The following is an 11,160-nucleotide window of genomic DNA, read 5'->3' on the forward strand; positions in this document are numbered from 1 at the left end:
TTTGAATTATGCTTTTAAAATGGGGAGATTTTTATTAGGAAATGTCAGTCAGTGTGTATTGTGCATTTTTCATGGTATTTATTTTATCTTTAATCCATAAAATGTAAAGCCAAGCACAAAAAATTAAATTGACCTATGATGAAGCAAATAATTATTATATTAACAGATAGAGACTAGATAGAGTTGTCAGATAAGAAAAAAAAGAAATGGCTCATGTTTAATTTGATTTACATTGGTACTGCAGTAACTGTGAGTAACTCATCCATGAACTTGGCTATCTATCAATATCACTCATGCAGTTCCATTTAATTTTTCAGACATCTTGCTTTAGAAATCTCTCGACATACCTGGATGGATACAGTGTGCAGGAATTAAAAGAGCAGGATTAGCTGTTCCAGTCTAGGGGTCTTTCAAACCGTCCAATGTAATCCTGTTGACCTTTCCGGAATGAAAAAATGGTGAATGGACTGAAGTTATACAGCGTTTCCAGTCGTACTGACCACTAAAAGCAATTTACACTAGAGCCACATTAACCTGATTGCACTAACGAATACGCTCATATTCATACATCGATACGCAGATCAGTAGGCAAATTGAGGTTAAGTGCCTTGCCTAGGGGCACATCAACTTGTAGTAGGAAGAAGCTGGAATCAAACCCACAATTTGCAGGATGACTACTCTCCCCACTGAGCCACAGTCACCTCAAAACGTAGTAGTCCAAGTATCACTAATGGTACTTTTTGAGACTTTAGTGGTACTTGGAGGATACTTTGTTATCAAGTACTTATGATGTAAATACTACTAAGGAAGAGCAGTGAAAAAATATTTTGGGTTCCCCCTCACAATGCCTGAAGCAGATAACAGTGAAACAAAAGTGCTACTTAAGCTGTATTCCAATTACTGCATTACCCTTAAAGTGGGAAGCTGGATTTGAGAATTACATCAAAACCAATAAATTATGTTGAAAGTTAAAAAACCGCTAGGATTTGGCCACTGCTTTGCTCAGGGAACCGTCCAATAACTGTTAACAATGCAAGCAGTAATCAAAGCCTGTCCATGAATGTCATGAATTTATTCACTCAAGGAACAGGTCTACAGACTTCTGTTTTACATTTACCTATTTTTAGGACAGGTTTAAGGTGATACAAACTGCCAGAAGTCTAAATAAACTGTTTATTACTGCAGCTACGACAATGTTTTTAACTGACCGCAGCCCCATTTGATTTTAAGGTTGGGGTTGGTGAAAACCACCTGTTTTTTCTTCTTGAAATTCTAGCCTTATTTGAAATGAATGATGCAAATTGATAATAATGTTTCATTTTTTGTAAAAAAATAAAAAGTCTGTCTCTCGATGCAGTACAATCTTGACATGCCTTGACAGTATGTTGGTTTTTGGGAAACATAATATTTAGTGAGGTAATAGCGTATTCCACATTCAACACTGACTGGGTCCAAGTTCCCAAATATAAAGCATTGCTTTCTTCCACCATTCTTACCATGATTCACTTCCTTCCAGTTATCATTCATACAAAACTATCTGCTTGTATTGTCTTTTCTGAACCTCATGAACCCTAAAAAGAAGTTTGACTGCATCAATATTGCTCCTCATTTTCACTGAACACTTAAAGCACTTTTACATGACCTAAAATTCACCTTTCACACACATTTAATTCAAACCTTTTAGTTTTTGAGTGGTCTTACAGCACACAGCAGACAGCACAGTTTCTTGTTATAATTTCTTAAAACATACTTCCATAAATATTTGAGAGAAATGTGTGGTTATGCACCAATACTTTGATTTATGAAGCAGGAAGGTCCAAACTGAACACTTAACCTTCCCATTGAATAGCAACTTCACTTTCCCCTAAACCAAAGCTCTAGATCAGTGTGTCCAAAGTTAGTCCTCAAGGCATCTGGCCTGCATGTTTTAGATGTTTTTCTTGTTCAATACACATGCATCAAATGAACGGTTCTGGACCAGGCCTCTGCAGGACGTGATGAGGAGGTAAATTTTATTCATTGTTAGCTATTTACACATGTGATTTTCTAAGATTTAAATGTGTTTTTCCAGACTGTAAATATCTGATATTATTAATAAGTTGAAATAAGTTGATAAACTATTGCTCCATTTGTTGCTCATTAGAAGATGTCAAACACATAACAAGAAGCTGGAAGACGGAAGTTTATAATCATAATTATAAAAATGAGTGTCATACCTTATTGTTGTGCTGTAATTCATGCTTATGTTGGTTAAGCCAGGGTGCTGTTATTTGGTGACCACTAAATGAATGCTGAGAAGCTGTGAAAGGACAAATTCTTTGTAATGCAACCTGGTTCATTTTCCAGTGATGTTACTATGGCTCCATGAGTCATGCTTACATTACATAACTTATATGAGTGACTATTACAAGCTCCCCACAGTATTCCAAAGGAAAAAGAATTTCCAGGACTCACTATGTCTAGTCGATTGAGACGATGCTTAGTTGATTGCAACAATGACATACCAGCAATGTCTTTCAAACATGTTTGCATTTTTATGTAAAGGTCTTTTGGTGTAAGCAGTAAACTGCAACTATAGAATGATTATGGAGAAGAAATAAGATGACCCCTTCATTTCTTCAACGCAGGACTGTTTGGGGTGACAGCTATGTTAACCATAGCTGTGCACGCCATGACAGCCGTCTCCCTCAGTGTCTGCTCACATGCTGCCTCTGTTGCTGAAAACAAGCAGCTCAATGACAAAAGACAGATGGTGTTCAACACAGATCATCCAAGATGCACATTTATGGCTTCTCTCCAGAGCGGACAGTTCTCAACTTGTCCACTGATTCATTATTCATAAACTAGAATAAGTGTGACTGCCACACATTACCGCCCACCTAGGCATAATGGTGATAGAATTTAGGTTTTAAGTTGTGTATTAATGGCTCATTAAAGTAAGAAAGTGTGGCACAATATATGACTGATGGGCATTCAGAAAGAGTATTTAACTCTTTTCTTCCATTTCATCATGAAGGGCACTATTTAACCTGAATGTTCTTTTTTTTTTTACTAATCAAAGATAGTAAAGTAAAAGTGTTTATTTGACAAGGCTGTAAATGCTGAAAGACAAGCAGCACTGGAGTAAAGAACTGTAATTTCAACTTTAATGTATTAAAACACAGCAGTATTTGCAATGTCTTGTAGTGGCAATGACTACAACTAAATAAAATTTTATGTTCAAGATTTATCTCAGGAACAACAAAAAATACTGAAATTTATCATTGTTTTTACAATGTCAATCATATAATCTCAAAGGTTTTATTATATTTCTTTGATTTATTTATAAAGTTTTTAGGTCAATCTTACATGATCAACACATGCTTTTCAAAAGAGAAAACAGACAGAACTTTATATCCTCCGTGCGCCTGATCTGCAGCACCCTAACCTGCACAGAGGAAGATGAAAAGGGCAGACACACCGCAACAGACGTAGCCAAGCCCATGAGGCCTAGGGCCGCAATAGACGGTGCAAAATACTTGAGAAAAGGGCAGAGGTTCACATTCTAGCAGGAGCACCCTAAACATACAGCCAGAACTATGATGAAATGGTTGATTTGTCAAAAACCCCAGTCTTCAGATGTGAAAAGCTGGTAGTCACACAACCCTAAAGACTTATAGCTGCAATTACTGTGAAAGGTAGTTCTACAAAGTATTGATTCATGAATGCTACACTTCAAAATTGCATTGCAAGAAATTTGAAAAACCATGTGTGCTTTTCCTTCCACTTCATAGTAATGCAATGCATAGTAATTTGTGTTGGTGTTTCACAAAATAAATCCCAATACAACACATTGAAGTTTGTGGCTGTAATAAGACAAAATGGGAAAACAGTATCAATACTTACCATTAACACAAATATTACTCTTTCCAAACTGTATTCAAACAGTGGATTGGACTAGTTTCAAACTAGCCTCCTGATAATTCCAACTACAATAGAGGCTATTCGCAATTATGCCAGGTTTGCAGTATTAACTCTCCTACTGTTTTGCACAGCAAAGAGACAATAAAACAGCTGAATCTGGATGTGATAAGGGCCCCTACAGCAGCTAGAGCGGGTAAAAAGGGGAATGGGACGATAACAGCAAATAGCCACCAGATAGATAGGCGAGATAAGAGGGGAGCTATGACGATGGCAGACTTTTTGTCCCCAGCCATCCATGTAGCCAGGGCTCCATTCTGTCTTCTCAGTCTGAGGTCCTTTACCTCCATCAACAGAGCAGATAAGTGCAAGTCCTACAGCGAATTGAAAGAAGAAACATATTAGAAAGAAAATCTGATGCACAGAAGTGTCAGCCGTTCTCTTGGGAAAGAAGCACTGGTTTACTGTCAGGTCTGCACCTCATCACCCTGACAAATGAGAATTTTTCTCCAGTTTAAAAAGATGAAGTTCAATAAAATATTTGGAAAGTTTGGGAGTTGCAATAAGTAAGTAAACTTTCTTTATATATCACATTTCACAGATTAAAAATCACAATATCACAAAAACATAACATAAAAATATAAAACAGCATACATTTAATATCATACAGCATAAAACAATTGAAAGGTCAGTCTTAATAATCTTCAACTGCTAAGAGCATAGATAAGAGATGGAAACACATTTTTATCAAATGATCAGAGGAATACATACAGACTTAACTTGATTAGAAGCATAGAATTATGAAAATTTAGTTTAGCTAAATATGTTCCAGCAGATATTCTTGGATGGGAAAACAGCTTAATTTAACAACAAAGTTAGAATATAATGTTCAAACTGCCAGAAGCATTTCAACATGTGACCAAACCAAAATTATTGCTATATTGGTTTAATTTGATCATTACAAAAAATATGTTCACTATCTGTTGTAATCAACTCACACTTGTACTCAAGAAGTACACCAATTGGTCGAACCAAGTACTTTATTATCTGGAGTTGTTTGTATCAAATTGAGCTTCAGGTTAAAAAATGGTATTTCTTCAGTAGAAAGATTAATGACAGATGTGAAATCAGAGAAAAAAGTAAATGAGGCAAAGCTTGGTGCCTGGAAATTATACACCAGCTGGTGTCTGCATACAGTTCCAAAAGTTGACAATAAACTGAAAAAACCATAATGACGACACACTTTTCCCTTCTTCATTCGATTATGTTACACTATACCAGCAGACAGGCATGTAAAGCCTTTGTTTGTTATTTTCCTTTCCTTTTATTGTTTCCTTTCATCCATGCAATTACTGGAATTTTGCACATGCTATGTTGCCTTTAACTTTACCTTTAACCATTAATATTTAGCCAAATAATTACTGAAGTAAATGCATTTAGTAATTTTCACAAACACTATATTGGCAAAAATATTAGGCCACACTGCCGAATAATTACATTTGGGTGTAAGAATCACTTTCATGGCTGCAGGCATATAAAGTTTGGAGTAGAGAAACTTTACTGAACCAGAACAGAGTCCAGATCTCAACCTTCTTGAACACCTTTGGGAGGAATTAGAGGGGAGGCTGCAATTTTGGTTTTCTCATCTAATTATGAACACACTCCTAAACCTTGAGATGTTAAGGTGTTTACAGAATAGTTGAAGTTGGTATTGCTGGCAACTGTGGCTCCATCAATAAATCGGACCTTGTAGATTAACAATAGGATGTAATCAAAGTTCATGCACAGAGCTTCAGGACCTTCAAACGTGTTTTGTAAGAGCCAGAACCATCTCAAACTGAGTGTGCTAAAGAACCACAGTACCACATCTGCAGAGCTTGCTCAAAACTACTAGTAACAGCTGGTGGGGAAGAATGCAGTGAGGCAAGGTAACAGCTCTTTGACAAAATGCCATTTTTGTCCAAGAACTACATGAACCACAGACCAAAATAATGTGGAAGAAAAATCATCTTGAAAGCGGAAAACCTCAAAGCTATTTTCACTGATGAACCTTGCTTATAGACAAATGTTGAATAAACCTTGTGTCCTTTGATGTACAAACACTGAAGCACCCAGGTTCAAATTACCTTTTTTTGCCCAAGCCAACAAAACAACTACAATATGGAATGAGAGGGATCAGCAAAATCTTCTAGAAATGTTGCCAAATGGTGAGGAATTGCATATTTCCCAGTAGGAGGGAACATTGTAAGGGTTGCTTAGCCCATTTGATTGTCTTTCAATTCCATTTATATTTTAACAGACGAGGATGAGGATTTCTTTTCATTTTTCAGCAACATTTTTATAGTATTTAGACTAGTTAAGGGTATTCAAAAGAAACTTTTGTCGTTCAGTAAATATCAACAAATTGTCAAGATCTGCATCTGTTTGCGTTTTGTTAATTGCAACCACTCGTTTTTCATGCATTTGTTTATTTTTTTTACCTGAGTTGTATTTAAGTTCCTGTTTTCTGTCGCTTCATTATCGGGTTGTCTGTTGCCATGGTCGTTGCTGTCTCCCTGGTTTCTGTGTTTTCAATAAGTTCATCAGTTTTTCATTAAAATATATCCATCCATCATGCACCTGCCGATGTCCTGTTGGTGCTTTGGTCCTTCACAAAAAACCCGACAGAACAACCCGACTATAAAAAAATGAGCCTAGCAGAAAGGGGGTCTACGGAAGTTCTGAGGTGGCAAGGGACTTGTATGGAGATGAAATAGAGACCTTGCCTTTTCCACTGCTGCAGGAGGAAATGGACAGTACCTTTAGGGGTTCCAGGCTGGTGTTTGTGCTGCCAGGGTACAGCTGCAGCGGTACAAACCTCTGTGTGGTCTGTAAGCCCGGCAGCTCAAGCACAACTTCATGTTGGAACCTTGGCTCAACACTTCGCATGTTCTCTGACAGGTTCTGCAGTTTTACGTCATCTCCACCTCCTCTCTCTCGAATCTCTGAGGGAACAACCGGCGTCTCGGCGTGCACAGCGGTCTACACAGGCGTTCCAGACGTGGACCCAGTATCTACATATATATATATATATATATATATATATATATATATATATATATATATATATATATATATATATATATTATATATATATATATATATATATATGTATGTACTGTATATATATAGTATTAACAAAATCTACATCAGAGTATGTAAATATAAGTAGGCGGAGTTGTGAAATGTTCTATCTTAGGCAAAAATGAGACAATCTCTGAATAACACCATATAATTTAGTCTCAGCCCTTCATCACTGACACTTATATATGGCTTGAGCAGAATCCAGTATCAGTACTTTCACAGGTGATGGACTGTCCATTTACACATCACCTGAGATGGAATATAAAATTTTACACCCTGGACATCTTTATTTATCTGACATTTCACAGTGGTTCAGTCCTGGCAGAAGCTTTCTAATGCCTGCAGCTGACTCCAAGCTTGACTGGGGACTATATTCCCTGAGCAAAACCACAAAAATGGTCAAATGATATTACACAATAAACCTTTTATTTCGTCAACGCAAGGGGAAACTTTGTTTATGAGTTGGATTTTTTTTTTTGTTTAAGTTGTTGAAAGGTAAAATATTGTCTTTCTTTCTTTAGTTATTTTATTTGTTTTTTGGGGGTTTTTTCAGTGTTGCTTGCTGGTAATTTTAATCGTCTTCTTTTTTTTTTTGCCAGACTGACATTTCTATCAGCAAAATTGTACTTTATTGAAAACAAGAAAATTGTACCCACAAATATTCTTTTTGAGACGTTTTGTAAAGAATGTGGAAGCAGGAGCAGTAAAAAACATACTTCAACATTTTCATTGTATCCTGATATTTGATAGTTATGTCACCTATTGCTTTCATGCCATTTTAAATTAACATTTAAGAGTTCACACATTGATTCTGCCTGTGCAAAATGTCGTTGAGCTGAATGTCAAGTTATGATAACAGATAACTATACCCAAACATGACTTTAATGTGTATAAATATATATGGGAAGGAGGGAAAGGACGGGAAAAAGTGAAAAGAAAAAGTGACTCGAAACCAGAGATGTCTTCTGGTGTTGTAATTGTGGCTCAACGCATGTGATAATTACACCCGTTAAATACTCAGTAATAATTAACAACTATTACCAGAGATGTCACTGTTTAATCGACCGTTTCTGCCGAAACACGGGGAACTTTAACCTTATTTTGACTGACAAATCACTCTTGCACAAAATAAACAAAAATGACTTCTCTTAATCTACGTGAATCTTTATTAAATCAACAGCCTGATCCACCTCGCTATTCCGATTCAATAATCTTCACCTAATCAAACATGCAAAGTTCTACACCAAAGAGGGCAAAATATCTAACTAAACAAAATAAAAACAGCAGTGAGTGTGTATGAGATCAAACCAGCAGTTATGGCAGTTATGGCTAAATAAAAAGGGAATATGGTTGAACGAAGCTTTGGGAGCACAGCCCGCCAGAAAGTGTAGCTCAGTGAGATACAGGCAATCATAAACCTTCCCCCCCAGCAAGGTTGTAAACCCAGAGGACAAAGATAATAAAACTTTTGGTGGCAAGCCAGTAAGCAGTGAAGTTGGAGACAAAGAAAATTGTGAATTTCAACATAAGGTTATTATAGCAGTCCAGTTTCACAGTGCACCTGTGCGCAGGTGTTTGCACGGTAAAAACACAACTTGCAAGACATGGCCTCAGAAATCAATAGTAATCTAGTTTCAAAAGAACAATGGCATGCACATACAATTCAGAACACATTAGACTCTTAGTGGCGACTATAATCGCACTGAAATCTACTCTATCCTTCCCAAGCTATTCCTAATAAAGAAATAAAAATAAAAGGATTGATTTTACTTTGTTGAAGTTTTTCCGTCTGGGGCGGCGAGTGAGGGGGGAGTTGTCCGCAGTTAAACTCCAAGAAAGCGGTCAATCTCCGTCCTTTGGCCTCCTTGGTGAAAGGGAAAAATATGATCTGACCGTTAGCAGTCGACTGGAACAAAACAAGGTGGCGATCCGTCTCCTTGAAACCTCTGTGAGGGTTTTTTTTTTCATCTGTTACGTGTTAAACTCACGTCTTCAATCGGCAAAGTGAAATTTCTGGCCTTCTTATTCCAGAAACCTCTTTCATGAATTTTTATTTTTCGTTGGCCAACGAGAACAATAAAGGAAATCCACGTGGGACCTCTTCTCCAGAATGAGATGCTTCAGATGTCATACTTATTATTTTAATAACACAAGCTGATGTGGTCATCTACCTAACATAGATTGCTTGGAAACAAAGAAAAATGTTGAAAAAAAATGATGAAATTCAATATGTAGAAAATTAGGTTTATTTATAATTTAATTTATGCTTTTCACCTAACAAACTGAATAGTTCTTATAAAATGCACATGCAAAATCAATATTTGTACATGCTGGTCCTGCATACATTCACAGATGTCAATGCACCCACTTTGCAGACACCAGCTGTGACCCTTTTGACAAGAAAGTGAATTATAACCTTTTGCTTTGCAGTTCTATCTACTTCTTCTCTGTTGTTAAGGGTGGCCTTCTTTACCCTGAATAAAAGACTACAACATAGAAAAGCATTATCCATCACACACTTGTTACCCTTGACATTCTCTTGAGTATGCTCTGCTTAAATAGAATGGATTGACAAGCTTGTGTACAACAGCTATAATAACAACTTAACCTTTCAGTATCTTCTTCACGTGCCTGTTTTCATGCAGGCAGCAACATGTGCCTGATTTTCTTAGTCTAATACCAACTTATCACATATGTGAACTGATTGATGAAATTATAAAATTATCTAACGACTTCAAATGTCTTAAGAATGTGAGACCTAATGCTTATTTTTTTTTATTCAATTAACTGTATTTTCTCTTGTAATTGCATGCCCAATATAAATATACTGTAATACGCAGTGCGCTGCAAAGATATTCAGGCCCTTTAAACTTTTCCACATTTTTCATGTTACAACTATAAACTTTAATGTACCTTATTTGGGATTTTAAGAGATAGACAAACACAAATATTTGTGAAGTGGAAAAAAAATGTCACAATTAAAAAATCTGAAAATGTGGTGTATATTTTGTACACCCCCCCCTCCTCCCCCCTTTACTCTGATACACCTAAATGAAATCATGTGCAACCTTTTTACTTAAGATTTCACTTAATTAGTAATCAGTTTGTAATTTGTTTCCAGTATAAAGTCAATTGTTCTTCAAAGGGCTCAGAGGTTTATAAGAGAATAACCAGCATGATGGAAACCAAGGAGCACAGCAGACAGGTCTGGGAGAAAGTTGTGGTGACATTTTGAGAGTTTTGAAAGTGAGAGTTTTTATTATTCAACAATAGCATTCAACATCTACAATCTGCCCTAAATGGAGGAGTAGTGAAACTAACAATACACATGACCCTGAACATACTATCCCAATCTTGTAACATGGTACTGGCAGCATTAGTGCAACTATGGGGCAATTCTGAAAAAAAAAAACTTGGAAGATACTGCAAAAGATTTGAGAATTGTGTGGAGAATTACCTTCAAGCAGAACAACAACTCTAAACATAATTCAGTTCAATTGAGTTTTATTTATATAGCGCCAATTCACAACACATGGCACCAGAGCTACAACAGAATTATTTAAATAAAACAGATTTATGGTTAGAATGGTCCAGTCAAAGTCCAGATTTACATCAAATTGACAATATGTAGCAGGATTTGAAAATTTATGCTCACAGACACTCCCGATCTAGTGTCACTGAGCTTAAGGGATTTTGCAAAAAATAGGCAAAAATGCAGGTCTTTAGATGCTCAAAGCTGTACCCGCAGCTGTTATTGCAACAAAGTTTGTTCTACAAAGTATTAACTCAAGGGGGCAAACAAATGCTAGTTACACTTTAAACATTTTGATTTGTGGTCATTTTTAGGAACCCTGTATCGTTATACTTTCATTTCAAAATAAAGCAGTACTTCATGTTCGTCTATTACATAAAATCCCTATAAAACACATTGGGGTCTGTGGTTGTAACATATGAAAATGGGAAAATGTTCAAGAATCATAAATATTTTAGCAAAGCATCATAACCTCAAACTCAGACAAGCAAGTATGCTTAATTCTTTGAGCAACAGAGTTTCAACCTCCAGATGGTAGTGCAAATGCCATTACATTAGGATGTGAAGGTCAGTTGTATCTATCACTCTTGTTATGTTGAATGATC

The sequence above is a fragment of the Girardinichthys multiradiatus genome, chromosome 7 (genome assembly GCF_021462225.1).
Source record: "Girardinichthys multiradiatus isolate DD_20200921_A chromosome 7, DD_fGirMul_XY1, whole genome shotgun sequence".
NCBI lineage: Eukaryota > Metazoa > Chordata > Actinopteri > Cyprinodontiformes > Goodeidae > Girardinichthys > Girardinichthys multiradiatus.